We start from the raw sequence: 25,196 nt of genomic DNA, 5'->3' as shown, positions 1-25,196 counted from the left end.
TGCTTCTCGGAAGTGTAAGTTTTCTTCCGTCTCCTAGGTCAGTGTTTTTATAAAAAATCATGCTGAAACCTCCCTTTCCCTGACCGGGAATCGAACCCAGGCCGCGGCGGTGAGAGCGCCGAATCCTAACCACTAGACCACCAGGGAAGGATGGAGTCGTTGCACACTCCATTGGGAAAAGGGAAATTCTCTGAATAAAGTGCAAAGCAATGTGATGGGAGTGAGTTACCAGGAATTTATTTGACAAGAAAAGATAGGATGATTTGTTGTGCATAGCAGTCTTCAAGTCATATTGAATACACAATGCTTCTCGGAAGTGTAAGTTTTCTTCCGTCTCCTAGGTCAGTGTTTTCATAAAAAATCGTGCTGAAACCTCCCTTTCCCTGACCGGGAATCGAACCCGGGCCGCGGCGGTGAGAGCGCCGAATCCTAACCACTAGACCACCAGGGAGTGATGGAGTCGGAGCACACTCCATTAGGAAAAAGGAAATTCTCTGAATAAAGTGCAAAGCAATGTGATGGGAGTGAGCTACCAGGAAATTATTTGACAAGAAAAGATAGGATGATTTGTTGTGCATAGCAGTCTTCAAGTCATATTGAATACACAATGCTTCTCGGAAGTGTAAGTTTTCTTCCGTCTCCTAGGTCAGTGTTTTCATAAAAAATCGTGCTGAAACCTCCCTTTCCCTGACCGGGAATCGAACCCGGGCCGCGGCGGTGAGAGCGCCGAATCCTAACCACTAGACCACCAGGGAGTGATGGAGTCGGAGCACACTCCATTAGGAAAAAGGAAATTCTCTGAATAAAGTGCAAAGCAATGTGATGGGAGTGAGCTACCAGGAAATTATTTGACAAGAAAAGATAGGATGATTTGTTGTGCATAGCAGTCTTCAAGTCATATTGAATACACAATGCTTCTCGGAAGTGTAAGTTTTCTTCCGTCTCCTAGGTCAGTGTTTTCATAAAAAATCGTGCTGAAACCTCCCTTTCCCTGACGGGAATCGAACCCGGGCCGCGGCGGTGAGAGCGCCGAATCCTAACCACTAGACCACCAGGGAGTGATGGAGTCATTGCACACTCCATTGGGAAAAGGGAAATTCTCTGAATAAAGTTCAAAGCAATGTGATGGGAGTGAGCTACCTGGAAATTATTTGACAAGAAAAGATAGGATGATTTGTTGTGCATAGCAGTCTTCAAGTCATATTGAATACACAATGCTTCTCGGAAGTGTAAGTTTTCTTCCGTCTCCTAGGTCAGTGTTTTCATAAAAAATCGTGCTGAAACCTCCCTTTCCCTGACCGGGAATCGAACCCGTGCCGCGGCGGTGAGAGCGCCGAAACCTAACCACTAGACCACCAGGGAGTGATGGAGTCATTGCACACTCCATTGGGAAAAGGGAAATTCTCTGAATAAAGTGCAAAGCAATGTGATGGGAGTGAGCTACCAGGAAATTATTTGACAAGAAAAGATAGGATGATTTGTTGTGCATAGCAGTCTTCAAGTCATATTGAATACACAATGCTTCTCGGAAGTGTAAGTTTTCTTCCGTCTCCTAGGTCAGTGTTTTCATAAAACACACTCCATTAGGAAATTGGAAATTCTCTGAATAAAGTGCAAAGCAATGTGATGGGAGTGAGCTACCAGGAAATTATTTGACAAGAAAAGATAGAATGATTTGTTGTGCATAGCAGTCTTCAAGTCATATTAAATACACAATGCTTCTCGGAAGTGTAAGTTTTCTTCCGTCTCCTAGGTCAGTGTTTTTATAAAAAATCATGCTGAAACCTCCCTTTCCCTGACCGGGAATCGAACCCGGGCCGCGGCGGTGAGAGCGCCGAATCCTAACCACTAGACCACCAGTGAAGGATGGAGTCGTTGCACACTCCATTGGGAAAAGGGAAATTCTCTGAATAAAGTGCAAAGCAATGTGATGGGAGTGAGTTACCAGGAATTTATTTGACAAGAAAAGATAGGATGATTTGTTGTGCATAGCAGTCTTCAAGTCATATTGAATACACAATGCTTCTCGGAAGTGTAAGTTTTCTTCCGTCTCCTAGGTCAGTGTTTTCATAAAAAATCGTGCTGAAACCTCCCTTTCCCTGACCGGGAATCGAACCCGGGCCGCGGCGGTGAGAGCGCCGAATCCTAACCACTAGACCACCAGGGAGTGATGGAGTCGGAGCACACTCCATTAGGAAAAAGGAAATTCTCTGAATAAAGTGCAAAGCAATGTGATGGGAGTGAGCTACCAGGAATTTATTTGACAAGAAAAGATAGGATGATTTGTTGTGCATAGCAGTCTTCAAGTCATATTGAATACACAATGCTTCTCGGAAGTGTAAGTTTTCTTCCGTCTCCTAGGTCAGTGTTTTCATAAAAAATCGTGCTGAAACCTCCCTTTCCCTGACCGGGAATCGAACCCGGGCCGCGGCGGTGAGAGCGCCGAATCCTAACCACTAGACCACCAGGGAATGATGGAGTCGTTGCACACTCCATTGGGAAAAGGGAAATTCTCTGAATAAAGTGCAAAGCAATGTGATGGGAGTGAGTTACCAGGAATTTATTTGACAAGAAAAGATAGGATGATTTGTTGTGCATAGCAGTCTTCAAGTCATATTGAATACACAATGCTTCTCGGAAGTGTAAGTTTTCTTCCGTCTCCTAGGTCAGTGTTTTCATAAAACACACTCCATTAGGAAAAAGGAAATTCTCTGAATAAAGTGCAAAGCAATGTGATGGGAGTGAGCTACCAGGAAATTATTTGACAAGAAAAGATAGAATGATTTGTTGTGCATAGCAGTCTTCAAGTCATATTGAATACACAATGCTTCTCGGAAGTGTAAGTTTTCTTCCGTCTCCTAGGTCAGTGTTTTCATAAAAAATCGTGCTGAAACCTCCCTTTCCCTGACCGGGAATCGAACGCGGGCCGCGGCGGTGAGAGCGCCGAATCCTAACCACTAGACCACCAGGGAGTGATGGAGTCATTGCACACTCCATTGGGAAAAGGGAAATTCTCTGAATAAAGTTCAAAGCAATGTGATGGGAGTGAGCTACCAGGAAATTATTTGACAAGAAAAGATAGGATGATTTGTTGTGCATAGCAGTCTTCAAGTCATATTGAATACACAATGCTTCTCGGAAGTGTAAGTTTTCTTCCGTCTCCTAGGTCAGTGTTTTCATAAAAAATCGTGCTGAAACCTCCCTTTCCCTGACCGGGAATCGAACCCGGGCCGCGGCGGTGAGAGCGCCGAATCCTAACCACTAGACCACCAGGGAGTGATGGAGTCATTGCACACTCCATTGGGAAAAGGGAAATTCTCTGAATAAAGTGCAAAGCAATGTGATGGGAGTGAGCTACCAGGAAATTATTTGACAAGAAAAGATAGGATGATTTGTTGTGCATAGCAGTCTTCAAGTCATATTGAATACACAATGCTTCTCGGAAGTGTAAGTTTTCTTCCGTCTCCTAGGTCAGTGTTTTCATAAAAAATCGTGCTGAAACCTCCCTTTCCCTGACCGGGAATCGAACCCGGGCCGCGGCGGTGAGAGCGCCGAATCCTAACCACTAGACCACCAGGGAGTGATGGAGTCATTGCACACTCCATTGGGAAAAGGGAAATTCTCTGAATAAAGTTCAAAGCAATGTGATGGGAGTGAGCTACCAGGAAATTATTTGACAAGAAAAGATAGGATGATTTGTTGTGCATAGCAGTCTTCAAGTCATATTGAATACACAATGCTTCTCGGAAGTGTAAGTTTTCTTCCGTCTCCTAGGTCAGTGTTTTCATAAAAAATCGTGCTGAAACCTCCCTTTCCCTGACCGGGAATCGAACCCGGGCTGCGGCGGTGAGAGCGCCGAATCCTAACCACTAGACCACCAGGGAGTGATGGAGTCATTGCACACTCCATTGGGAAAAGGGAAATTCTCTGAATAAAGTGCAAAGCAATGTGATGGGAGTGAGCTACCAGGAAATTATTTGACAAGAAAAGATAGGATGATTTGTTGTGCATAGCAGTCTTCAAGTCATATTGAATACACAATGCTTCTCGGAAGTGTAAGTTTTCTTGCGTGTCCTAGGTCAGTGTTTTCATAAAACACACTCCATTAGGAAAAAGGAAATTCTCTGAATAAAGTGCAAAGCAATGTGATGGGAGTGAGCTACCAGGAAATTATTTGACAAGAAAAGATAGAATGATTTGTTGTGCATAGCAGTCTTCAAGTCATATTGAATACACAATGCTTCTCGGAAGTGTAAGTTTTCTTCCGTCTCCTAGGTCAGTGTTTTCATAAAAAATCGTGCTGAAACCTCCCTTTCCCTGACCGGGAATCGAACGCGGGCCGCGGCGGTGAGAGCGCCGAATCCTAACCACTAGACCACCAGGGAGTGATGGAGTCATTGCACACTCCATTGGGAAAAGGGAAATTCTCTGAATAAAGTTCAAAGCAATGTGATGGGAGTGAGCTACCTGGAAATTATTTGACAAGAAAAGATAGGATGATTTGTTGTGCATAGCAGTCTTCAAGTCATATTGAATACACAATGCTTCTCGGAAGTGTAAGTTTTCTTCCGTCTCCTAGGTCAGTGTTTTCATAAAAAATCGTGCTGAAACCTCCCTTTCCCTGACCGGGAATCGAACCCGGGCCGCGGCGGTGAGAGCGCCGAATCCTAACCACTAGACCACCAGGGAGTGATGGAGTCATTGCACACTCCATTGGGAAAAGGGAAATTCTCTGAATAAAGTGCAAAGCAATGTGATGGGAGTGAGCTACCAGGAAATTATTTGACAAGAAAAGATAGGATGATTTGTTGTGCATAGCAGTCTTCAAGTCATATTGAATACACAATGCTTCTCGGAAGTGTAAGTTTTCTTCCGTCTCCTAGGTCAGTGTTTTCATAAAACACACTCCATTAGGAAAAAGGAAATTCTCTGAATAAAGTGCAAAGCAATGTGATGGGAGTGAGCTACCAGGAAATTATTTGACAAGAAAAGATAGAATGATTTGTTGTGCATAGCAGTCTTCAAGTCATATTGAATACACAATGCTTCTCGGAAGTGTAAGTTTTCTTCCGTCTCCTAGGTCAGTGTTTTCATAAAAAATCGTGCTGAAACCTCCCTTTCCCTGACCGGGAATCGAACGCGGGCCGCGGCGGTGAGAGCGCCGAATCCTAACCACTAGACCACCAGGGAGTGATGGAGTCATTGCACACTCCATTGGGAAAAGGGAAATTCTCTGAATAAAGTGCAAAGCAATGTGATGGGAGTGAGTTACCAGGAATTTATTTGACAAGAAAAGATAGAATGATTTGTTGTGCATAGCAGTCTTCAAGTCATATTGAATACACAATGCTTCTCGGAAGTGTAAGTTTTCTTCCGTCTCCTAGGTCAGTGTTTTCATAAAAAATCGTGCTGAAACCTCCCTTTCCCTGACCGGGAATCGAACCCGGGCCGCGGCGGTGAGAGCGCCCAATCCTAACCACTAGACCACCAGGGAGTGATGGAGTCATTGCACACTCCATTGGGAAAAGGGAAATTCTCTGAATAAAGTGCAAAGCAATGTGATGGGAGTGAGCTACCAGGAAATTATTTGACAAGAAAAGATAGGATGATTTGTTGTGCATAGCAGTCTTCAAGTCATATTGAATACACAATGCTTCTCGGAAGTGTAAGTTTTCTTCCGTCTCCTAGGTCAGTGTTTTCATAAAACACACTCCATTAGGAAAAAGGAAATTCTCTGAATAAAGTGCAAAGCAATGTGATGGGAGTGAGCTACCAGGAAATTATTTGACAAGAAAAGATAGAATGATTTGTTGTGCATAGCAGTCTTCAAGTCATATTGAATACACAATGCTTCTCGGAAGTGTAAGTTTTCTTCCGTCTCCTAGGTCAGTGTTTTCATAAAAAATCGTGCTGAAACCTCCCTTTCCCTGACCGGGAATCGAACGCGGGCTGCGGCGGTGAGAGCGCCGAATCCTAACCACTAGACCACCAGGGAGTGATGGAGTCATTGCACACTCCATTGGGAAAAGGGAAATTCTCTGAATAAAGTGCAAAGCAATGTGATGGGAGTGAGTTACCAGGAATTTATTTGACAAGAAAAGATAGAATGATTTGTTGTGCATAGCAGTCTTCAAGTCATATTGAATACACAATGCTTCTCGGAAGTGTAAGTTTTCTTCCGTCTCCTAGGTCAGTGTTTTCATAAAAAATCGTGCTGAAACCTCCCTTTCCCTGACCGGGAATCGAACCCAGGCCGCGGCGGTGAGAGCGCCGAATCCTAACCACTAGACCACCAGGGAGTGATGGAGTCATTGCACACTCCATTGGGAAAAGGGAAATTCTCTGAATAAAGTGCAAAGCAATGTGATAGGAGTGAGCTACCAGGAAATTATTTGACAAGAAAAGATAGGATGATTTGTTGTGCATAGCAGTCTTCAAGTCATATTGAATACACAATGCTTCTCGGAAGTGTAAGTTTTCTTCCGTCTCCTAGGTCAGTGTTTTCATAAAACACACTCCATTAGGAAAAAGGAAATTCTCTGAATAAAGTGCAAAGCAATGTGATGGGAGTGAGCTACCAGGAAATTATTTGACAAGAAAAGATAGAATGATTTGTTGTGCATAGCAGTCTTCAAGTCATATTGAATACACAATGCTTCTCGGAAGTGTAAGTTTTCTTCCGTCTCCTAGGTCAGTGTTTTCATAAAAAATCGTGCTGAAACCTCCCTTTCCCTGACCGGGAATCGAACCCGGGCCGCGGCGGTGAGAGCGCCGAATCCTAACCACTAGACCACCAGGGAGTGATGGAGTCATTGCACACTCCATTGGGAAAAGGGAAATTCTCTGAATAAAGTTCAAAGCAATGTGATGGGAGTGAGCTACCAGGAAATTATTTGACAAGAAAAGATAGGATGATTTGTTGTGCATAGCAGTCTTCAAGTCATATTGAATACACAATGCTTCTCGGAAGTGTAAGTTTTCTTCCGTCTCCTAGGTCAGTGTTTTCATAAAAAATCGTGCTGAAACCTCCCTTTCCCTGACCGGGAATCGAACCCGGGCCGCGGCGGTGAGAGCGCCGAATCCTAACCACTAGACCACCAGGGAGTGATGGAGTCATTGCACACTCCATTGGGAAAAGGGAAATTCTCTGAATAAAGTGCAAAGCAATGTGATGGGAGTGAGTTACCAGGAATTTATTTGACAAGAAAAGATAGAATGATTTGTTGTGCATAGCAGTCTTCAAGTCATATTGAATACACAATGCTTCTCGGAAGTGTAAGTTTTCTTCCGTCTCCTAGGTCAATGTTTTCATAAAAAATCGTGCTGAAACCTCCCTTTCCCTGACCGGGAATCTAACCCGGGCCGCGGCGGTGAGAGCGCCGAATCCTAACCACTAGACCACCAGGGAGTGATGGAGTCATTGCACACTCCATTGGGAAAAGGGAAATTCTCTGAATAAAGTGCAAAGCAATGTGATGGGAGTGAGCTACCAGGAAATTATTTGACAAGAAAAGATAGGATGATTTGCTGTGCATAGCAGTCTTCAAGTCATATTGAATACACAATGCTTCTCGGAAGTGTAAGTTTTCTTCCGTCTCCTAGGTCAGTGTTTTCATAAAACACACTCCATTAGGAAAAAGGAAATTCTCTGAATAAAGTGCAAAGCAATGTGATGGGAGTGAGCTACCAGGAAATTATTTGACAAGAAAAGATAGAATGATTTGTTGTGCATAGCAGTCTTCAAGTCATATTGAATACACAAGGCTTCTCGGAAGTGTAAGTTTTCCGAATCGAACCCGGGCCGCGGCGGTGAGAGCGCCGAATCCTAACCACTAGACCACCAGGGAGTGATGGAGTCATTGCACACTCCATTGGGAAAAGGGAAATTCTCTGAATAAAGTGCAAAGCAATGTGATGGGAGTGAGCTACCAGGAAATTATTTGACAAGAAAAGATAGGATGATTTGTTGTGCATAGCAGTCTTCAAGTCATATTGAATACACAATGCTTCTCGGAAGTGTAAGTTTTCTTCCGTCTCCTAGGTCAGTGTTTTCATAAAACACACTCCATTAGGAAAAAGGAAATTCTCTGAATAAAGTACAAAGCAATGTGATGGGAGTGAGCTACCAGGAAATTATTTGACAAGAAAAGATAGAATGATTTGTTGTGCATAGCAGTCTTTAAGTCATATTGAATACACAATGCTTCTCGGAAGTGTAACTTTTCTTCCGTCTCCTAGGTCAGTGTTTTCATAAAAAATCGTGCTGAAACCTCTCTTTCCCTGACCGGGAATCGAACCCGGGCCGCGGCGGTGAGAGCGCCGAATCCTAACCACTAGACCACCAGGGAATGATGGAGTCGTTGCACACTCCATTGGGAAAAGGCAAATTCTCTGAATAAAGTGCAAAGCAATGTGATGGGAGTGAGTTACCAGGAATTTATTTGACAAGAAAAGATAGGATGATTTGTTGTGCATAGCAGTCTTCAAGTCATATTGAATACACAATGCTTCTCGGAAGTGTAAGTTTTCTTCCGTCTCCTAGGTCAGTGTTTTCATAAAAAATCGTGCTGAAACCTCCCTTTCCCTGACCGGGAATCGAACCCGGGCCGCGGCGGTGAGAGCGCCGAATCCTAACCACTAGACCACCAGGGAGTGATGGAGTCGGAGCACACTCCATTAGGAAAAAGGAAATTCTCTGAATAAAGTGCAAAGCAATGTGATGGGAGTGAGCTACCAGGAAATTATTTGACAAGAAAAGATAGGATGATTTGTTGTGCATAGCAGTCTTCAAGTCATATTGAATACACAATGCTTCTCGGAAGTGTAAGTTTTCTTCCGTCTCCTAGGTCAGTGTTTTCATAAAAAATCATGCTGAAACCTCCCTTTCCCTGACCGGGAATCGAACCCGGGCCGCGGCGGTGAGAGCGCCGAATCCTAACCACTAGACCACCAGGGAGTGATGGAGTCATTGCACACTCCATTGGGAAAAGGGAAATTCTCTGAATAAAGTGCAAAGCAATGTGATGGGAGTGAGCTACCAGGAAATTATTTGACAAGAAAAGATAGGATGATTTGTTGTGCATAGCAGTCTTCAAGTCATATTGAATACACAATGCTTCTCGGAAGTGTAAGTTTTCTTCCGTCTCCTAGGTCAGTGTTTTCATAAAACACACTCCATTAGGAAAAAGGAAATTCTCTGAATAAAGTGCAAAGCAATGTGATGGGAGTGAGCTACCAGGAAATTATTTGACAAGAAAAGATAGAATGATTTGTTGTGCATAGCAGTCTTTAAGTCAAATTGAATACACAATGCTTCTCGGAAGTGTAAGTTTTCTTCCGTCTCCTAGGTCAGTGTTTTCATAAAAAATCGTGCTGAAACCTCTCTTTCCCTGACCGGGAATCGAACCCGGGCCGCGGCGGTGAGAGCGCCGAATCCTAACCACTAGACCACCAGGGAATGATGGAGTCGTTGCACACTCCATTGGGAAAAGGGAAATTCTCTGAATAAAGTGCAAAGCAATGTGATGGGAGTGAGTTACCAGGAATTTATTTGACAAGAAAAGATAGGATGATTTGTTGTGCATAGCAGTCTTCAAGTCATATTGAATACACAATGCTTCTCGGAAGTGTAAGTTTTCTTCCGTCTCCTAGGTCAGTGTTTTCATAAAAAATCGTGCTGAAACCTCCCTTTCCCTGACCGGGAATCGAACCCGGGCCGCGGCGGTGAGAGCGCCGAATCCTAACCACTAGACCACCAGGGAGTGATGGAGTCATTGCACACTCCATTGGGAAAAGGGAAATTCTCTGAATAAAGTTCAAAGCAATGTGATGGGAGTGAGCTACCAGGAAATTATTTGACAAGAAAAGATAGGATGATTTGTTGTGCATAGCAGTCTTCAAGTCATATTGAATACACAATGCTTCTCGGAAGTGTAAGTTTTCTTCCGTCTCCTAGGTCAGTGTTTTCATAAAAAATCGTGCTGAAACCTCCCTTTCCCTGACCGGGAATCGAACCCGGGCCGCGGCGGTGAGAGCGCCGAATCCTAACCACTAGACCACCAGGGAGTGATGGAGTCATTGCACACTCCATTGGGAAAAGGGAAATTCTCTGAATAAAGTGCAAAGCAATGTGATGGGAGTGAGCTACCAGGAAATTATTTGACAAGAAAAGATAGGATGATTTGTTGTGCATAGCAGTCTTCAAGTCATATTGAATACACAATGCTTCTCGGAAGTGTAAGTTTTCTTCCGTCTCCTAGGTCAGTGTTTTCATAAAACACACTCCATTAGGAAAAAGGAAATTCTCTGAATAAAGTGCAAAGCAATGTGATGGGAGTGAGCTACCAGGAAATTATTTGACAAGAAAAGATAGAATGATTTGTTGTGCATAGCAGTCTTCAAGTCATATTGAATACACAATGCTTCTCGGAAGTGTAAGTTTTCTTCCGTCTCCTAGGTCAGTGTTTTTATAAAAAATCATGCTGAAACCTCCCTTTCCCTGACCGGGAATCGAACCCAGGCCGCGGCGGTGAGAGCGCCGAATCCTAACCACTAGACCACCAGGGAATGATGGAGTCGTTGCACACTCCATTGGGAAAAGGGAAATTCTCTGAATAAAGTGCAAAGCAATGTGATGGGTGTGAGTTACCAGGAATTTATTTGACAAGAAAAGATAGGATGATTTGTTGTGCATAGCAGTCTTCAAGTCATATTGAATACACAATGCTTCTCGGAAGTGTAAGTTTTCTTCCGTCTCCTAGGTCAGTGTTTTCATAAAAAATCGTGCTGAAACCTCCCTTTCCCTGACCGGGAATCGAACCCGGGCCGCGGCGGTGAGAGCGCCGAATCCTAACCACTAGACCACCAGGGAGTGATGGAGTCGGAGCACACTCCATTAGGAAAAAGGAAATTCTCTGAATAAAGTGCAAAGCAATGTGATGGGAGTGAGCTACCAGGAAATTATTTGACAAGAAAAGATAGGATGATTTGTTGTGCATAGCAGTCTTCAAGTCATATTGAATACACAATGCTTCTCGGAAGTGTAAGTTTTCTTCCGTCTCCTAGGTCAGTGTTTTCATAAAAAATAGTGCTGAAACCTCCCTTTCCCTGACCGGGAATCGAACCCGGGCCGCGGCGGTGAGAGCGCCGAATCCTAACCACTAGACCACCAGGGAGTGATGGAGTCATCGCACACTCCATTGGGAAAAGGGAAATTCTCTGAATAAAGTTCAAAGCAATGTGATGGGAGTGAGCTACCAGGAAATTATTTGACAAGAAAAGATAGGATGATTTGTTGTGCATAGCAGTCTTCAAGTCATATTGAATACACAATGCTTCTCGGAAGTGTAAGTTTTCTTCCGTCTCCTAGGTCAGTGTTTTCATAAAAAATCGTGCTGAAACCTCCCTTTCCCTGACCGGGAATCGAACCCGGGCCGCGGCGGTGAGAGCGCCGAATCCTAACCACTAGACCACCAGGGAGTGATGGAGTCGGAGCACACTCCATTAGGAAAAAGGAAATTCTCTGAATAAAGTGCAAAGCAATGTGATGGGAGTGAGCTACCAGGAAATTATTTGACAAGAAAAGATAGGATGATTTGTTGTGCATAGCAGTCTTCAAGTCATATTGAATACACAATGCTTCTCGGAAGTGTAAGTTTTCTTCCGTCTCCTAGGTCAGTGTTTTCATAAAAAATCGTGCTGAAACCTCCCTTTCCCTGACCGGGAATCGAACCCGGGCCGCGGCGGTGAGAGCGCCGAATCCTAACCACTAGACCACCAGGGAGTGATGGAGTCATTGCACACTCCATTGGGAAAAGGGAAATTCTCTGAATAAAGTTCAAAGCAATGTGATGGGAGTGAGCTACCAGGAAATTATTTGACAAGAAAAGATAGGATGATTTGTTGTGCATAGCAGTCTTCAAGTCATATTGAATACACAATGCTTCTCGGAAGTGTAAGTTTTCTTCCGTCTCCTAGGTCAGTGTTTTCATAAAGAATCGTGCTGAAACCTCCCTTTCCCTGACCGGGAATCGAACGCGGGCCGCGGCGGTGAGAGCGCCGAATCCTAACCACTAGACCACCAGGGAGTGATGGAGTCATTGCACACTCCATTGGGAAAAGGGAAATTCTCTGAATAAAGTGCAAAGCAATGTGATGGGAGTGAGCTACCAGGAAATTATTTGACAAGAAAAGATAGGATGATTTGTTGTGCATAGCAGTCTTCAAGTCATATTGAATACACAATGCTTCTCGGAAGTGTAAGTTTTCTTCCGTCTCCTAGGTCAGTGTTTTCATAAAACACACTCCATTAAGAAAAAGGAAATTCTCTGAATAAAGTGCAAAGCAATGTGATGGGAGTGAGCTACCAGGAAATTATTTGACAAGAAAAGATAGAATGATTTGTTGTGCATAGCAGTCTTCAAGTCATATTGAATACACAATGCTTCTCGGAAGTGTAAGTTTTCTTCCGTCTCCTAGGTCAGTGTTTTCATAAAAAATCGTGCTGAAACCTCCCTTTCCCTGACCGGGAATCGAACGCGGGCCGCGGCGGTGAGAGCGCCGAATCCTAACCACTAGACCACCAGGGAGTGATGGAGTCATTGCACACTCCATTGGGAAAAGGGAAATTCTCTGAATAAAGTTCAAAGCAATGTGATGGGAGTGAGCTACCAGGAAATTATTTGACAAGAAAAGATAGGATGATTTGTTGTGCATAGCAGTCTTCAAGTCATATTGAATACACAATGCTTCTCGGAAGTGTAAGTTTTCTTCCGTCTCCTAGGTTAGTGTTTTCATAAAAAATCGTGCTGAAACCTCCCTTTTCCTGACCGGGAATCGAACCCGGGCCGCGGCGGTGAGAGCGCCGAATCCTAACCACTAGACCACCAGGGAGTGATGGAGTCATTGCACACTCCATTGGGAAAAGGGAAATTCTCTGAATAAAGTGCAAAGCAATGTGATGGGAGTGAGCTACCAGGAAATTATTTGACAAGAAAAGATAGGATGATTTGTTGTGCATAGCAGTCTTCAAGTCATATTGAATACACAATGCTTCTCGGAAGTGTAAGTTTTCTTCCGTCTCCTAGGTCAGTGTTTTCATAAAACACACTCCATTAGGAAAAAGGAAATTCTCTGAATAAAGTGCAAAGCAATGTGATGGGAGTGAGCTACCAGGAAATTATTTGACAAGAGAAGATAGAATGATTTGTTGTGCATAGCAGTCTTCAAGTCATATTGAATACACAATGCTTCTCGGAAGTGTAAGTTTTCTTCCGTCTCCTAGGTCAGTGTTTTCATAAAAAATCGTGCTGAAACCTCCCTTTCCCTGACCGGGAATCGAACCCGGGCCGCGGCGGTGAGAGCGCCGAATCCTAACCACTAGACCACCAGGGAGTGATGGAGTCATTGCACACTCCATTGGGAAAAGGGAAATTCTCAGAATAAAGTGCAAAGCAATGTGATGGGAGTGAGCTACCAGGAAATTATTTGACAAGAAAAGATAGGATGATTTGTTGTGCATAGCAGTCTTCAAGTCATATTGAATACACAATGCTTCTCGGAAGTGTAAGTTTTCTTCCGTCTCCTAGGTCAGTGTTTTCATAAAACACACTCCATTAGGAAAAAGGAAATTCTCTGAATAAAGTGCAAAGCAATGTGATGGGAGTGAGCTACCAGGAAATTATTTGACAAGAAAAGATAGGATGATTTGTTGTGCATAGCAGTCTTCAAGTCATATTGAATACACAATGCTTCTCGGAAGTGTAAGTTTTCTTCCGTCTCCTAGGTCAGTGTTTTCATAAAAAATCGTGCTGAAACCTCCCTTTCCCTGACCGGGAATCGAACCCGGGCCGCGGCGGTGAGAGCGCCGAATCCTAACCACTAGACCACCAGGGAGTGATGGAGTCATTGCACACTCCATTGGGAAAAGGGAAATTCTCTGAATAAAGTGCAAAGCAATGTGATGGGAGTGAGCTACCAGGAAATTATTTGACAAGAAAAGATAGGATGATTTGTTGTGCATAGCAGTCTTCAAGTCATATTGAATACACAATGCTTCTCGGAAGTGTAAGTTTTCTTCCGTCTCCTAGGTCAGTGTTTTCATAAAACACACTCCATTAGGAAAAAGGAAATTCTCTGAATAAAGTGCAAAGCAATGTGATGGGAGTGAGCTACCAGGAAATAATTTGACAAGAGAAGATAGAATGATTTGTTGTGCATAGCAGTCTTCAAGTCATATTGAATACACAATGCTTCTCGGAAGTGTAAGTTTTCTTCCGTCTCCTAGGTCAGTGTTTTCATAAAAAATCGTGCTGAAACCTCCCTTTCCCTGACCGGGAATCGAACCCGGGCCGCGGCGGTGAGAGCGCCGAATCCTAACCACTAGACCACCAGGGAGTGATGGAGTCATTGCACACTCCATTGGGAAAAGGGAAATTCTCAGAATAAAGTGCAAAGCAATGTGATGGGAGTGAGCTACCAGGAAATTATTTGACAAGAAAAGATAGGATGATTTGTTGTGCATAGCAGTCTTCAAGTCATATTGAATACACAATGCTTCTCGGAAGTGTAAGTTTTCTTCCGTCTCCTAGGTCAGTGTTTTCATAAAAAATCGTGCTGAAACCTCCCTTTCCCTGACCGGGAATCGAACGCGGGCTGCGGCGGTGAGAGCGCCGAATCCTAACCACTAGACCACCAGGGAGTGATGGAGTCATTGCACACTCCATTGGGAAAAGGGAAATTCTCTGAATAAAGTGCAAAGCAATGTGATGGGAGTGAGTTACCAGGAATTTATTTGACAAGAAAAGATAGAATGATTTGTTGTGCATAGCAGTCTTCAAGTCATATTGAATACACAATGCTTCTCGGAAGTGTAAGTTTTCTTCCGTCTCCTAGGTCAGTGTTTTCATAAAAAATCGTGCTGAAACCTCCCTTTCCCTGACCGGGAATCGAACCCGGGCCGCGGCGGTGAGAGCGCCGAATCCTAACCACTAGACCACCAGGGAGTGATGGAGTCATTGCACACTCCATTGGGAAAAGGGAAATTCTCTGAATAAAGTGCAAAGCAATGTGATGGGAGTGAGCTACCAGGAAATTATTTGACAAGAAAAGATAGGATGATTTGTTGTGCATAGCAGTCTTCAAGTCATATTGAATACACAATGCTTCTCGGAAGTGTAAGTTTTCTTCCGTCTCCTAGGTCAGTGTTTTCATAAAACACACTCCATTAGGAAAAAGGAAATTCTCTGAATAAAGTGCAAAGCAATGTGATGGGAGTGAGCTACCAGGAAATTATTTGACAAGAAAAGATAGAATGATTTGTTGTGCATAGCAGTCTTCAAGTCATATTGAATACACAATGCTTCTCGGAAGTGTAAGTTTTCTTCCGTCTCCTAGGTCAGTGTTTTCATAAAAAATCGTGCTGAAACCTCCCTTTCCCTGACCGGGAATCGAACGCGGGCCGCGGCGGTGAGAGCGCCGAATCCTAACCACTAGACCACCAGGGAATGATGGAGTCATTGCACACTCCATTGGGAAAAGGGAAATTCTCTGAATAAAGTGCAAAGCAATGTGATGGGATTGATTTACCAGGAATTTATTTGACAAGAAAAGATAGGATGATTTGTTGTGCATAGCAGTCTTCAAGTCATATTGAATACACAATGCTTCTCGGAAGTGTAAGTTTTCTTCCGTCTCCTAGGTCAGTGTTTTCATAAAAAATCGTGCTGAAACCTCCCTTTCCCTGACCGGGAATCAAATCCGGGCCGCGGCGGTGAGAGCGCCGAATCCTAACCACTAGACCACAAGGCAGTGATGGAGTCGGAGCACACTCCATTAGGAAAATGGAAATTCTCTGAATAAAGTGCAAAGCAATGTGATGGGAGTGAGCTACCAGGAAATTGTTTGACAAGAAAAGATAGGATGATTTTTTGTGCATAACAGTCTTCAAGTCATATTGAATACACAATGCTTCTCGGAAGTGTAAGTTTTCTTCCGTCTCCTAGGTCAGTGTTTTCATAAAAAATCGTGCTGAAACCTCCCTTTCCCTGACCGGGAATCGAACCCGGGCCGCGGCGGTGAGAGCGCCGAATCCTAACCACTAGACCACCAGGGAGTGATGGAGTCATTGCACACTCCATTGGGAAAAGGGAAATTCTCTGAATAAAGTGCAAAGCAATGTGATGGGAGTGAGTTACCAGGAATTTATTTGACAAGAAAAGATAGAATGATTTGTTGTGCATAGCAGTCTTCAAGTCATATTGAATACACAATGCTTCTCGGAAGTGTAAGTTTTCTTCCGTCTCCTAGGTCAGTGTTTTCATAAAAAATCGTGCTGAAACCTCCCTTTCCCTGACCGGGAATCGAACCCGGGCCGCGGCGGTGAGAGCGCCGAATCCTAACCACTAGACCACCAGGGAGTGATTGAGTCATTGCACACTCCATTGGGAAAAGGGAAATTCTCTGAATAAAGTGCAAAGCAATGTGATGGGAGTGAGCTACCAGGAAATTATTTGACAAGAAAAGATAGGATGATTTGCTGTGCATAGCAGTCTTCAAGTCATATTGAATACACAATGCTTCTCGGAAGTGTAAGTTTTCTTCCGTCTCCTAGGTCAGTGTTTTCATAAAACACACTCCATTAGGAAAAAGGAAATTCTCTGAATAAAGTGCAAAGCAATGTGATGGGAGTGAGCTGCCAGGAAATTATTTGACAAGAAAAGATAGAATGATTTGTTGTGCATAGCAGTCTTCAAGTCATATTGAATACACAATGCTTCTCGGAAGTGTAAGTTTTCTTCCGTCTCCTAGGTCAGTGTTTTCATAAAAAATCGTGCTGAAACCTCCCTTTCCCTGACCGGGAATCGAACCCGGGCCGCGGCGGTGAGAGCGCCGAATCCTAACCACTAGACCACCAGGGAATGATGGAGTCATTGCACACTCCATTGGGAAAAGGGAAATTCTCTGAATAAAGTGCAAAGCAATGTGATGGGATTGAGTTACCAGGAATTTATTTGACAAGAAAAGATAGGATGATTTGTTGTGCATAGCAGTCTTCAAGTCATATTGAATACACAATGCTTCTCGGAAGTGTAAGTTTTCTTCCGTCTCCTAGGTCAGTGTTTTCATAAAAAATCGTGCTGAAACCTCCCTTTCCCTGACCGGGAATCAAATCCGGGCCGCGGCGGTGAGAGCGCCGAATCCTAACCACTAGACCACAAGGGAGTGATGGAGTCGGAGCACACTCCATTAGGAAAATGGAAATTCTCTGAATAAAGTGCAAAGCAATGTGATGGGAGTGAGCTACCAGGAAATTATTTGACAAGAAAAGATAGGATGATTTTTTGTGCATAACAGTCTTCAAGTCATATTGAATACACAATGCTTCTCGGAAGTGTAAGTTTTCTTCCGTCTCCTAGGTCAGTGTTTTCATAAAAAATCGTGCTGAAACCTCCCTTTCCCTGACCGGGAATCGAACCCGGGCCGCGGCGGTGAGAGCGCCGAATCCTAACCACTAGACCACCAGGGAGTGATGGAGTCATTGCACACTCCATTGGGAAAAGGGAAATTCTCTGAATAAAGTTCAAAGCAATGTGATGGGAGTGAGCTACCAGGAAATTATTTGACAAGAAAAGATAGGATGATTTGTTGTGCATAGCAGTCTTCAAGTCATATTGAACACACAATGCTTCTCGGAAGTGTAAGTTTTCTTCCGTCTCCTAGGTCAGTGTTTTCATAAAAAATCGTGCTGAAACCTCCCTTTCCCTGACCGGGAATCGAACCCGGGCCGCGGCGGTGAGAGCGCCGAATCCTAACCACTAGACCACCAGGGAGTGATGGAGTCAATGCACACTCCATTGGGAAAAGGGAAATTCTCTGAATAAAGTGCAAAGCAATGTGATGGGAGTGAGTTACCAGGAATTTATTTGACAAGAAAAGATAGAATGATTTGTTGTGCATAGCAGTCTTCAAGTCATATTGAATACACAATGCTTCTCGGAAGTGTAAGTTTTCTTCCGTCTCCTAGGTCAGTGTTTTCATAAAAAATCGTGCTGAATCCTCCCTTTCCCTGACCAGGAATCGAACCCAGGCCGCGGCGGTGAGAGCGCCGAATCCTAACCACTAGACCACCAGGGAGTGATGGAGTCATTGCACACTCCATTGGGAAAAGGGAAATTCTCTGAATAAAGTGCAAAGCAATGTGATGGGAGTGAGCTACCAGGAAATTATTTGACAAGAAAAGATAGGATGATTTGCTGTGCATAGCAGTCTTCAAGTCATATTGAATACACAATGCTTCTCGGAAGTGTAAGTTTTCTTCCGTCTCCTAGGTCAGTGTTTTCATAAAACACACTCCATTAGGAAAAAGGAAATTCTCTGAATAAAGTGCAAAGCAATGTGATGGGAGTGAGCTACCAGGAAATTATTTGACAAGAAAAGATAGAATGATTTGTTGTGCATAGCAGTCTTCAAGTCACTTCTCGGAAGTGTAAGTTTTCCGAATCGAACCCGGGCCGCGGCGGTGAGAGCGCCGAATCCTAACCACTAGACCACCAGGGAGTGATGGAGTCATTGCACACTCCATTGGGAAAAGGGAAATTCTCTGAATAAAGTGCAAAGCAATGTGATGGGAGTGAGCTACCAGGAAATTATTTGACAAGAAAAGATAGGATGATTTGTTGTGCATAGCAGTCTTCAAGTCATATTGAATACACAATGCTTCTCGGAAGTGTAAGTTTTCTTCCGTCTCCTAGGTCAGTGTTTTCATAAAACACACTCCATTAGGAAAAAGGAAATTCTCTGAATAAAGTACAAAGCAATGTGATGGGAGTGAGCTACCAGGAAATTATTTGACAAGAAAAGATAGAATGATTTGTTGTGCATAGCAGTCTTCAAGTCATATTGAATACACAATGCTTCTCGGAAGTGTAAGTTTTCTTCCGTCTCCTAGGTCAGTGTTTTCATAAAAAATCGTGCTGAAACCTCCCTTTCCCTGACCGGGAATCGAACGCGGGCCGCGGCGGTGAGAGCGCCGAATCCTAACCACTAGACCACCAGGGAGTGATGGAGTCATTGCACACTCCATTGGGAAAAGGGAAATTCTCTGAATAAAGTGCAAAGCAATGTGATGGGAGTGAGTTACCAGGAATTTATTTGACAAGAAAAGATAGAATGATTTGTTGTGCATAGCAGTCTTCAAGTCATATAGAATACACAATGCTTCTCGGAAGTGTAAGTTTTCTTCCGTCTCCTAGGTCAGTGTTTTCATAAAAAATCGTGCTGAAACCTCCCTCACCGGGAATCGAACCCGGGCCGCGGCGGTGAGAGCGCCGAATCCTAACCACTAGACCACCAGGGAGTGATGGAGTCATTGCACACTCCATTGGGAAAAGGGAAATTCTCTGAATAAAGTGCAAAGCAATGTGATGGGAGTGAGCTACCAAGAATTTATTTGACAAGAAAAGATAGGATGATTTGTTGTGCATAGCAGTCTTCAAGTCATATTTAACACACAATGCTTCTCGGAAGTTTACGTTTTCTTCCGTCTCCTAGGTCAGTGTTTTCATAAAAAATCGTGCTAGAATCTCCGGTACTCTTTACCTAGATGGGCGCCAGTGATTGAAATCGCGGGCGTCGGGGGTAAAAATCGCGGTCATCGCGGGCATCGCGGGTAAATCGGGATGCCCGCGATGCCCGCGATTTTCCCATAGGGAACAATGTTAAAAAGGCTGATTGACCGCGATTTTACTGTTAAATGCCTCAATGGACCCGATTTGGCCATAGGAATCAATGTTAAATGGGCCACAGAGCCCAAATAGGCACAATTAACCCTTAAATGTCCCCCCCAATTTTTAACGCCACCCCACGATCCACGCCAACCCGAAGCGTGGCGAGCGCAGCGAGCCCGCGAGGGTCGGCGGTACGCGTCCTCCGACCTTTTCATGCCCTACTATCCACTAGGGCGTGGAGTGAGAATAGAATAGTGTGGCGAGCGCAGCGAGCCACCGAGCCCGAAGCGTGGCGAGCGCAGCAAGCCCCGCGAGGGGACGCGGATACCTTCACAGGTAGACGCGTCCCCTCGCGGGCTTCACAGGTGTCGGCGTCGCCACGGACACCTGTGAAGCCCGCGAGGGGACGCGTATAACTGTGAAGGTATCCGCGTCCCCTCGCGGGGCTCGCTCGCCACGCTTCGGGCTCGGTGGCTCGCTGCGCTCGCCACACTATTATATTCTCACTCCACGCCCTAGTGGATAGTAGGGCATGAAAAGGTCGGAGGACGCGTACCGCCGCCCCTCGCGGGCTCGCTGCGCTCGCCACGCTTCGGGTTGGCGTGGATCGTGGGGTGGCGTTAAAAATTTGGGGGGGACATTTAAGGGTTAATGGGCTCTGTGGCCCATTTAACATTGATTCCTATGGCCAAATCGGGTCCATTGAGCCATTTAACAGTAAAATCGGGTCCATCGGGCCTTTTAACATTGATTCCTATGGTAAATCGGGAGCATCGCGTCGCGGGCATCGTGGGTACATTTATGGCCGGCCGCGACTCGACCGACACGATTTCCATGTTTAACATGGGTTTCAATGGGAAATCGCGGGCATCGCGTCGCGGCCAGACATAAATGTACCCGCGATGACCGCGACGGGCGCCCAACTAAGTAAAGAGTACCGAATCTCCCTTTACCTGACCAGGAATCGAACCCAGGTCGCGGCGGTGAGAGCGCCGAATCCTAACCACTAGACCACCAAGGAGTGATGGATTTTAGAGCACACTCCATTAGGAAAAAGGGAAATTCTCTGAATAAAGTGCAAAGCAATGTGATGGGAGTGAGCTACCAGGAAATTATTTGACAAGAAAAGATAGGATGATTTGTTGTGCATAGCAGTCTTCAAGTCATATTGAATACACAATGCTTCTCGGAAGTGTAAGTTTTCTTCCGTCTCCTAGGTCAGTGTTTTCATAAAAAATAGTGCTGAAACCTCCCTTTCCCTGACCGGGAATCGAACCCAGGCCGCGGCGGTGAAAGCGCCGAATCCTAACCACTAGACCACCAGGGAGTGATGGAGTCGGAGCACACTCCATTAGGAAAAAGGAAATTCTCTGAATAAAGTGCAAAGCAATGTGATGGGAGTGAGCTACCAGGAAATTATTTGACAAGAAAAGATAGGATGATTTGTTGTGCATAGCAGTCTTCAAGTCATATTGAATACACAATGCTTCTCGGAAGTGTAAGTTTTCTTCCGTCTCCTAGGTCAGTGTTTTCATAAAACACACTCCATTAGGAAAAAAGAAAATTCTCTGAATAAAGTGCAAAGCAATGTGATGGGAGTGAGTTACCAGGAATTTATTTGACAAGAAAAGATAGAATGATTTGTTGTGCATAGCAGTCTTCAAGTCATATAGAATACACAATGCTTCTCGGAAGTGTAAGTTTTCTTCCGTCTCCTAGGTCAGTGTTTTCATAAAAAATCATGCTGAAACCTCCCTTTCCCTGACCGGGAATCGAACCCGGGCCGCGGCGGTGAGAGCGCCGAATCCTAACCACTAGACCACCAGGGAGTGATGGAGTCATTGCACACTCCATTGGGAAAAGGGAAATTCTCTGAATAAAGTTCAAAGCAATGTGATGGGAGTGAGCTACCAGGAAATTATTTGACAAGAAAAGATAGGATGATTTGTTGTGCATAGCAGTCTTCAAGTCATATTGAATACACAATGCTTCTCGGAAGTGTAAGTTTTCTTCCGTCTCCTAGGTCAGTGTTTTCATAAAAAATCGTGCTGAAACCTCCCTTTCCCTGACCGGGAATCGAACCCGGGCCGCGGCGGTGAGAGCGCCGAATCCTAACCACTAGACCACCAGGGAGTGATGGAGTCATTGCACACTCCATTGGGAAAAGGGAAATTCTCTGAATAAAGTGCAAAGCAATGTGATGGGAGTGAGCTACCAGGAAATTATTTGACAAGAAAAGATAGGATGATTTGTTGTGCATAGCAGTCTTCAAGTCATATTGAATACACAATGCTTCTCGGAAGTGTACGTTTTCTTCCGTCTCCTAATGGAGTGTGTTTTATGAAAACACTGACCTAGGAGACGGAAGAAAACTTACACTTCCGAGAAGCATTGTGTATTCAATATGACTTGAAGACTGCTATGCACAACAAATCATCCTATCTTTTCTTGTCAAATAATTTCCTGGTAGCTCACTCCCATCACATTGCTTTGCACTTTATTCAGAGAATTTCCCTTTTCCCAATGGAGTGTGCAATGACTCCATCACTCCCTGGTGGTCTAGTGGTTAGGATTCGGCGCTCTCACCGCCGCGGCCCGGGTGCGATTCCCGGTCAGGAAAAAGGGAGGTTTCAGCACGATTTTTTATGAAAACACTGACCTAGGAGACGGAAGAAAACTTACACTTCCGAGAAGCATTGTGTATTCAATATGACTTGAAGACTGCTATGCACAACAAATCATCCTATCTTTTCTTGTCAAATAATTTCCTGGTAGCTCACTCCCATCACATTGCTTTGAACTTTATTCAGAGAATTTCCCTTTTCCCAATGGAGTGTGCAATGACTCCATCACTCCCTGGTGGTCTAGTGGTTAGGATTCGGCGCTCTCACCGCCGCGGCCCGGGTTTGATTCCCGGTCAGGGAAAGGGAGGTTTCAGCACGATTTTTTATGAAAACACTGACCTAGGAGACGGAACAAAACTTACACTTCCGAGAAGCATTGTGTATTCAATATGACTTGAAGACTGCTATGCACAACAAATCATCCTATCTTTTCTTGTCAAATAATTTCCTGGTAGCTCACTCCCATCACATTGCTTTGCACTTTATTCAGAGAATTTCCCTTTTCCCAATGGAGTGTGCAACGACTCCATCATTCCCTGGTGGTCTAGTGGTTAGGTTTCGGCGCTCTCACCGCCGCGGCCCGGGTTCGATTCCCGGTCAGGGAAAGGGAGGTTTCAGCACGATTTTTTATGAAAACACTGACCTAGGAGACGGAAGAAAACTTACACTTCCGAGAAGCATTGTGTATTCAATATGACTTGAAGACTGCTATGCACAACAAATCATCCTATCTTTTCTTGTCAAATAATTTCCTGGTAGCTCACTCCCATCACATTGCTTTGCACTTTATTCAGAGAATTTCCTTTTTCCTAATGGAGTGTGCTCTAAAATCCATCACTCCTTGGTGGTCTAGTGGTTAGGATTCGGAGCTCTCACCGCCGCGACCCGGGCCGCGGCGGTGAGAGCGCCGAATCCTAACCACTAGACCACCAGGGAATGATGGAGTCGTTGCACACTCCATTGGGAAAAGGGAAATTCTCTGAATAAAGTGCAAAGCAATGTGATGGGAGTGAGTTACCAGGAATTTATTTGACAAGAAAAGATAGGATGATTTGTTGTGCATAGCAGTCTTCAAGTCATATTGAATACACAATGCTTCTCGGAAGTGTAAGTTTTCTTCCGTCTCCTAGGTCAGTGTTTTCATAAAAAATCGTGCTGAAACCTCCCTTTCCCTGACCGGGAATCGAACCCGGGCCGCGGCGGTGAGAGCGCCGAATCCTAACCACTAGACCACCAGGGAGTGATGGAGTCATTGCACACTCCATTGGGAAAAGGGAAATTCTCTGAATAAAGTTCAAAGCAATGTGATGGGAGTGAGCTACCAGGAAATTATTTGACAAGAAAAGATAGGATGATTTGTTGTTCATAGCAGTCTTCAAGTCATATTGAATACACAATGCTTCTCGGAAGTGTAAGTTTTCTTCCGTCTCCTAGGTCAGTGTTTTCATAAAAAATCGTGCTGAAACCTCCCTTTCCCTGACCGGGAATCGAACCCGGGCCGCGGCGGTGAGAGCGCCGAATCCTAACCACTAGACCACCAGGGAGTGATGGAGTCATTGCACACTCCATTGGGAAAAGGGAAATTCTCTGAATAAAGTGCAAAGCAATGTGATGGGAGTGAGTTACCAGGAATTTATTTGACAAGAAAAGATAGAATGATTTGTTGTGCATAGCAGTCTTCAAGTCATATTGAATACACAATGCTTCTCGGAAGTGTAAGTTTTCTTCCGTCTCCTAGGTCAGTGTTTTCATAAAAAATCGTGCTGAAACCTCCCTTTCCCTGACCGGGAATCGAACCCGGGCCGCGGCGGTGAGAGCGCCGAACCCTAACCACTAGACCACCAGGGAGTGATGGAGTCATTGCACACTCCATTGGGAAAAGGGAAATTCTCTGAATAAAGTGCAAAGCAATGTGATGGGAGTGAGCTACCAGGAAATTATTTGACAAGAAAAGATAGGATGATTTGCTGTGCATAGCAGTCTTCAAGTCATATTGAATACACAATGCTTCTCGGAAGTGTAAGTTTTCTTCCATCTCCTAGGTCAGTGTTTTCATAAAACACACTCCATTAGGAAAAAGGAAATTCTCTGAATAAAGTGCAAAGCAATGTGATGGGAGTGAGCTACCAGGAAATTATTTGACAAGAAAAGATAGAATGATTTGTTGTGCATAGCAGTCTTCAAGTCATATTGAATACACAATGCTTCTCGGAAGTGTAAGTTTTCCGAATCGAACCCGGGCCGCGGCGGTGAGAGCGCCGAATCCTAACCACTAGACCACCAGGGAGTGATGGAGTCATTGCACACTCCATTGGGAAAAGGGAAATTCTCTGAATAAAGTGCAAAGCAATGTGATGGGAGTGAGTTACCAGGAATTTATTTGACAAGAAAAGATAGAATGATTTGTTGTGCATAGCAGTCTTCAAGTCATATTGAATACACAATGCTTCTCGGAAGTGTAAGTTTTCTTCCGTCTCCTAGGTCAGTGTTTTCATAAAAAATCGTGCTGAAACCTCCCTTTCCCTAACCGGGAATCGAACGCGGGCCGCGGCGGTGAGAGCGCCGAATCCTAACCACTAGACCACCAGGGAGTGATGGAGTCATTGCACACTCCATTGGGAAAAGGGAAATTCTCTGAATAAAGTGCAAAGCAATGTGATGGGAGTGAGTTACCAGGAATTTATTTGACAAGAAAAGATAGAATGATTTGTTGTGCATAGCAGTCTTCAAGTCATATTGAATACACAATGCTTCTCGGAAGTGTAAGTTTTCTTCCGTCTCCTAGGTCAGTGTTTTCATAAAAAATCGTGCTGAAACCTCCCTTTCCCTGACCGGGAATCGAACCCGG

At 44.4% G+C, this 25,196-nt stretch overlaps 47 non-coding genes across 47 annotated transcripts in view; 2 read left to right on the top strand and 45 right to left on the bottom strand.

Moving 5' to 3' along the window:
* Positions 1 to 75: 75 nt before the first annotated feature.
* TRNAE-CUC (transfer RNA glutamic acid (anticodon CUC)) lies at positions 76 to 147 on the bottom strand. Its single transcript has one exon. It is a non-coding gene; the product is annotated as a tRNA-Glu (tRNA).
* Positions 148 to 379: 232 nt separating this feature from the next.
* Positions 380 to 451, bottom strand: TRNAE-CUC (transfer RNA glutamic acid (anticodon CUC)). The gene has a single exon. It is a non-coding gene; the product is annotated as a tRNA-Glu (tRNA).
* A 232-nt stretch (positions 452 to 683) lies between these two features.
* TRNAE-CUC (transfer RNA glutamic acid (anticodon CUC)) lies at positions 684 to 755 on the bottom strand. Its single transcript has one exon. It is a non-coding gene; the product is annotated as a tRNA-Glu (tRNA).
* Positions 756 to 1,791: 1,036 nt separating this feature from the next.
* Positions 1,792 to 1,863, bottom strand: TRNAE-CUC (transfer RNA glutamic acid (anticodon CUC)). Its single transcript has one exon. It is a non-coding gene; the product is annotated as a tRNA-Glu (tRNA).
* Positions 1,864 to 2,095: 232 nt separating this feature from the next.
* Positions 2,096 to 2,167, bottom strand: TRNAE-CUC (transfer RNA glutamic acid (anticodon CUC)). The gene has a single exon. It is a non-coding gene; the product is annotated as a tRNA-Glu (tRNA).
* A 232-nt stretch (positions 2,168 to 2,399) lies between these two features.
* Positions 2,400 to 2,471, bottom strand: TRNAE-CUC (transfer RNA glutamic acid (anticodon CUC)). The gene has a single exon. It is a non-coding gene; the product is annotated as a tRNA-Glu (tRNA).
* Positions 2,472 to 3,204: 733 nt separating this feature from the next.
* Positions 3,205 to 3,276, bottom strand: TRNAE-CUC (transfer RNA glutamic acid (anticodon CUC)). The gene has a single exon. It is a non-coding gene; the product is annotated as a tRNA-Glu (tRNA).
* A 232-nt stretch (positions 3,277 to 3,508) lies between these two features.
* Positions 3,509 to 3,580, bottom strand: TRNAE-CUC (transfer RNA glutamic acid (anticodon CUC)). Its single transcript has one exon. It is a non-coding gene; the product is annotated as a tRNA-Glu (tRNA).
* A 232-nt stretch (positions 3,581 to 3,812) lies between these two features.
* Positions 3,813 to 3,884, bottom strand: TRNAE-CUC (transfer RNA glutamic acid (anticodon CUC)). The gene has a single exon. It is a non-coding gene; the product is annotated as a tRNA-Glu (tRNA).
* A 733-nt stretch (positions 3,885 to 4,617) lies between these two features.
* On the bottom strand, positions 4,618 to 4,689 carry TRNAE-CUC (transfer RNA glutamic acid (anticodon CUC)). The gene has a single exon. It is a non-coding gene; the product is annotated as a tRNA-Glu (tRNA).
* A 733-nt stretch (positions 4,690 to 5,422) lies between these two features.
* On the bottom strand, positions 5,423 to 5,494 carry TRNAE-CUC (transfer RNA glutamic acid (anticodon CUC)). The gene has a single exon. It is a non-coding gene; the product is annotated as a tRNA-Glu (tRNA).
* Positions 5,495 to 6,227: 733 nt separating this feature from the next.
* On the bottom strand, positions 6,228 to 6,299 carry TRNAE-CUC (transfer RNA glutamic acid (anticodon CUC)). The gene has a single exon. It is a non-coding gene; the product is annotated as a tRNA-Glu (tRNA).
* Positions 6,300 to 6,728: 429 nt separating this feature from the next.
* Positions 6,729 to 6,800, bottom strand: TRNAE-CUC (transfer RNA glutamic acid (anticodon CUC)). The gene has a single exon. It is a non-coding gene; the product is annotated as a tRNA-Glu (tRNA).
* Positions 6,801 to 7,032: 232 nt separating this feature from the next.
* On the bottom strand, positions 7,033 to 7,104 carry TRNAE-CUC (transfer RNA glutamic acid (anticodon CUC)). The gene has a single exon. It is a non-coding gene; the product is annotated as a tRNA-Glu (tRNA).
* A 232-nt stretch (positions 7,105 to 7,336) lies between these two features.
* TRNAE-CUC (transfer RNA glutamic acid (anticodon CUC)) lies at positions 7,337 to 7,408 on the bottom strand. The gene has a single exon. It is a non-coding gene; the product is annotated as a tRNA-Glu (tRNA).
* Positions 7,409 to 8,276: 868 nt separating this feature from the next.
* On the bottom strand, positions 8,277 to 8,348 carry TRNAE-CUC (transfer RNA glutamic acid (anticodon CUC)). Its single transcript has one exon. It is a non-coding gene; the product is annotated as a tRNA-Glu (tRNA).
* A 232-nt stretch (positions 8,349 to 8,580) lies between these two features.
* TRNAE-CUC (transfer RNA glutamic acid (anticodon CUC)) lies at positions 8,581 to 8,652 on the bottom strand. Its single transcript has one exon. It is a non-coding gene; the product is annotated as a tRNA-Glu (tRNA).
* Positions 8,653 to 8,884: 232 nt separating this feature from the next.
* On the bottom strand, positions 8,885 to 8,956 carry TRNAE-CUC (transfer RNA glutamic acid (anticodon CUC)). Its single transcript has one exon. It is a non-coding gene; the product is annotated as a tRNA-Glu (tRNA).
* A 429-nt stretch (positions 8,957 to 9,385) lies between these two features.
* On the bottom strand, positions 9,386 to 9,457 carry TRNAE-CUC (transfer RNA glutamic acid (anticodon CUC)). The gene has a single exon. It is a non-coding gene; the product is annotated as a tRNA-Glu (tRNA).
* Positions 9,458 to 9,689: 232 nt separating this feature from the next.
* Positions 9,690 to 9,761, bottom strand: TRNAE-CUC (transfer RNA glutamic acid (anticodon CUC)). Its single transcript has one exon. It is a non-coding gene; the product is annotated as a tRNA-Glu (tRNA).
* Positions 9,762 to 9,993: 232 nt separating this feature from the next.
* On the bottom strand, positions 9,994 to 10,065 carry TRNAE-CUC (transfer RNA glutamic acid (anticodon CUC)). Its single transcript has one exon. It is a non-coding gene; the product is annotated as a tRNA-Glu (tRNA).
* Positions 10,066 to 10,494: 429 nt separating this feature from the next.
* TRNAE-CUC (transfer RNA glutamic acid (anticodon CUC)) lies at positions 10,495 to 10,566 on the bottom strand. Its single transcript has one exon. It is a non-coding gene; the product is annotated as a tRNA-Glu (tRNA).
* Positions 10,567 to 10,798: 232 nt separating this feature from the next.
* TRNAE-CUC (transfer RNA glutamic acid (anticodon CUC)) lies at positions 10,799 to 10,870 on the bottom strand. Its single transcript has one exon. It is a non-coding gene; the product is annotated as a tRNA-Glu (tRNA).
* Positions 10,871 to 11,102: 232 nt separating this feature from the next.
* TRNAE-CUC (transfer RNA glutamic acid (anticodon CUC)) lies at positions 11,103 to 11,174 on the bottom strand. The gene has a single exon. It is a non-coding gene; the product is annotated as a tRNA-Glu (tRNA).
* A 232-nt stretch (positions 11,175 to 11,406) lies between these two features.
* Positions 11,407 to 11,478, bottom strand: TRNAE-CUC (transfer RNA glutamic acid (anticodon CUC)). The gene has a single exon. It is a non-coding gene; the product is annotated as a tRNA-Glu (tRNA).
* Positions 11,479 to 11,710: 232 nt separating this feature from the next.
* On the bottom strand, positions 11,711 to 11,782 carry TRNAE-CUC (transfer RNA glutamic acid (anticodon CUC)). The gene has a single exon. It is a non-coding gene; the product is annotated as a tRNA-Glu (tRNA).
* Positions 11,783 to 12,819: 1,037 nt separating this feature from the next.
* Positions 12,820 to 12,891, bottom strand: TRNAE-CUC (transfer RNA glutamic acid (anticodon CUC)). Its single transcript has one exon. It is a non-coding gene; the product is annotated as a tRNA-Glu (tRNA).
* Positions 12,892 to 13,320: 429 nt separating this feature from the next.
* TRNAE-CUC (transfer RNA glutamic acid (anticodon CUC)) lies at positions 13,321 to 13,392 on the bottom strand. Its single transcript has one exon. It is a non-coding gene; the product is annotated as a tRNA-Glu (tRNA).
* Positions 13,393 to 13,821: 429 nt separating this feature from the next.
* Positions 13,822 to 13,893, bottom strand: TRNAE-CUC (transfer RNA glutamic acid (anticodon CUC)). The gene has a single exon. It is a non-coding gene; the product is annotated as a tRNA-Glu (tRNA).
* A 429-nt stretch (positions 13,894 to 14,322) lies between these two features.
* On the bottom strand, positions 14,323 to 14,394 carry TRNAE-CUC (transfer RNA glutamic acid (anticodon CUC)). Its single transcript has one exon. It is a non-coding gene; the product is annotated as a tRNA-Glu (tRNA).
* Positions 14,395 to 14,930: 536 nt separating this feature from the next.
* Positions 14,931 to 15,002, bottom strand: TRNAE-CUC (transfer RNA glutamic acid (anticodon CUC)). The gene has a single exon. It is a non-coding gene; the product is annotated as a tRNA-Glu (tRNA).
* A 1,037-nt stretch (positions 15,003 to 16,039) lies between these two features.
* On the bottom strand, positions 16,040 to 16,111 carry TRNAE-CUC (transfer RNA glutamic acid (anticodon CUC)). The gene has a single exon. It is a non-coding gene; the product is annotated as a tRNA-Glu (tRNA).
* A 232-nt stretch (positions 16,112 to 16,343) lies between these two features.
* Positions 16,344 to 16,415, bottom strand: TRNAE-CUC (transfer RNA glutamic acid (anticodon CUC)). The gene has a single exon. It is a non-coding gene; the product is annotated as a tRNA-Glu (tRNA).
* Positions 16,416 to 16,844: 429 nt separating this feature from the next.
* On the bottom strand, positions 16,845 to 16,916 carry TRNAE-CUC (transfer RNA glutamic acid (anticodon CUC)). Its single transcript has one exon. It is a non-coding gene; the product is annotated as a tRNA-Glu (tRNA).
* A 536-nt stretch (positions 16,917 to 17,452) lies between these two features.
* TRNAE-CUC (transfer RNA glutamic acid (anticodon CUC)) lies at positions 17,453 to 17,524 on the bottom strand. Its single transcript has one exon. It is a non-coding gene; the product is annotated as a tRNA-Glu (tRNA).
* A 232-nt stretch (positions 17,525 to 17,756) lies between these two features.
* TRNAE-CUC (transfer RNA glutamic acid (anticodon CUC)) lies at positions 17,757 to 17,828 on the bottom strand. Its single transcript has one exon. It is a non-coding gene; the product is annotated as a tRNA-Glu (tRNA).
* A 232-nt stretch (positions 17,829 to 18,060) lies between these two features.
* On the bottom strand, positions 18,061 to 18,132 carry TRNAE-CUC (transfer RNA glutamic acid (anticodon CUC)). The gene has a single exon. It is a non-coding gene; the product is annotated as a tRNA-Glu (tRNA).
* Positions 18,133 to 19,282: 1,150 nt separating this feature from the next.
* Positions 19,283 to 19,354, bottom strand: TRNAE-CUC (transfer RNA glutamic acid (anticodon CUC)). The gene has a single exon. It is a non-coding gene; the product is annotated as a tRNA-Glu (tRNA).
* Positions 19,355 to 20,979: 1,625 nt separating this feature from the next.
* On the bottom strand, positions 20,980 to 21,051 carry TRNAE-UUC (transfer RNA glutamic acid (anticodon UUC)). Its single transcript has one exon. It is a non-coding gene; the product is annotated as a tRNA-Glu (tRNA).
* Positions 21,052 to 21,481: 430 nt separating this feature from the next.
* On the bottom strand, positions 21,482 to 21,553 carry TRNAE-CUC (transfer RNA glutamic acid (anticodon CUC)). Its single transcript has one exon. It is a non-coding gene; the product is annotated as a tRNA-Glu (tRNA).
* A 232-nt stretch (positions 21,554 to 21,785) lies between these two features.
* On the bottom strand, positions 21,786 to 21,857 carry TRNAE-CUC (transfer RNA glutamic acid (anticodon CUC)). Its single transcript has one exon. It is a non-coding gene; the product is annotated as a tRNA-Glu (tRNA).
* Positions 21,858 to 22,577: 720 nt separating this feature from the next.
* TRNAE-CUC (transfer RNA glutamic acid (anticodon CUC)) lies at positions 22,578 to 22,649 on the top strand. The gene has a single exon. It is a non-coding gene; the product is annotated as a tRNA-Glu (tRNA).
* Positions 22,650 to 22,881: 232 nt separating this feature from the next.
* TRNAE-CUC (transfer RNA glutamic acid (anticodon CUC)) lies at positions 22,882 to 22,953 on the top strand. The gene has a single exon. It is a non-coding gene; the product is annotated as a tRNA-Glu (tRNA).
* A 563-nt stretch (positions 22,954 to 23,516) lies between these two features.
* On the bottom strand, positions 23,517 to 23,588 carry TRNAE-CUC (transfer RNA glutamic acid (anticodon CUC)). Its single transcript has one exon. It is a non-coding gene; the product is annotated as a tRNA-Glu (tRNA).
* Positions 23,589 to 23,820: 232 nt separating this feature from the next.
* On the bottom strand, positions 23,821 to 23,892 carry TRNAE-CUC (transfer RNA glutamic acid (anticodon CUC)). Its single transcript has one exon. It is a non-coding gene; the product is annotated as a tRNA-Glu (tRNA).
* Positions 23,893 to 24,124: 232 nt separating this feature from the next.
* TRNAE-CUC (transfer RNA glutamic acid (anticodon CUC)) lies at positions 24,125 to 24,196 on the bottom strand. The gene has a single exon. It is a non-coding gene; the product is annotated as a tRNA-Glu (tRNA).
* Positions 24,197 to 25,171: 975 nt separating this feature from the next.
* TRNAE-CUC (transfer RNA glutamic acid (anticodon CUC)) overlaps positions 25,172 to 25,196 on the bottom strand; it is a 72-nt gene continuing 47 nt past the window's right edge. Inside the window, exon 1 of the tRNA in view lies at positions 25,172 to 25,196. This exon is cut by the window's right edge and continues 47 nt beyond it. This is a non-coding gene — a tRNA (tRNA-Glu).

This window comes from Crinia signifera, chromosome 9, assembly GCF_055691185.1.
Source record: "Crinia signifera chromosome 9, ASM5569118v1, whole genome shotgun sequence".
Taxonomy (NCBI): Eukaryota; Metazoa; Chordata; class Amphibia; order Anura; family Myobatrachidae; genus Crinia; species Crinia signifera.
This window is presented reverse-complemented; position numbering and strand designations above follow the sequence as displayed.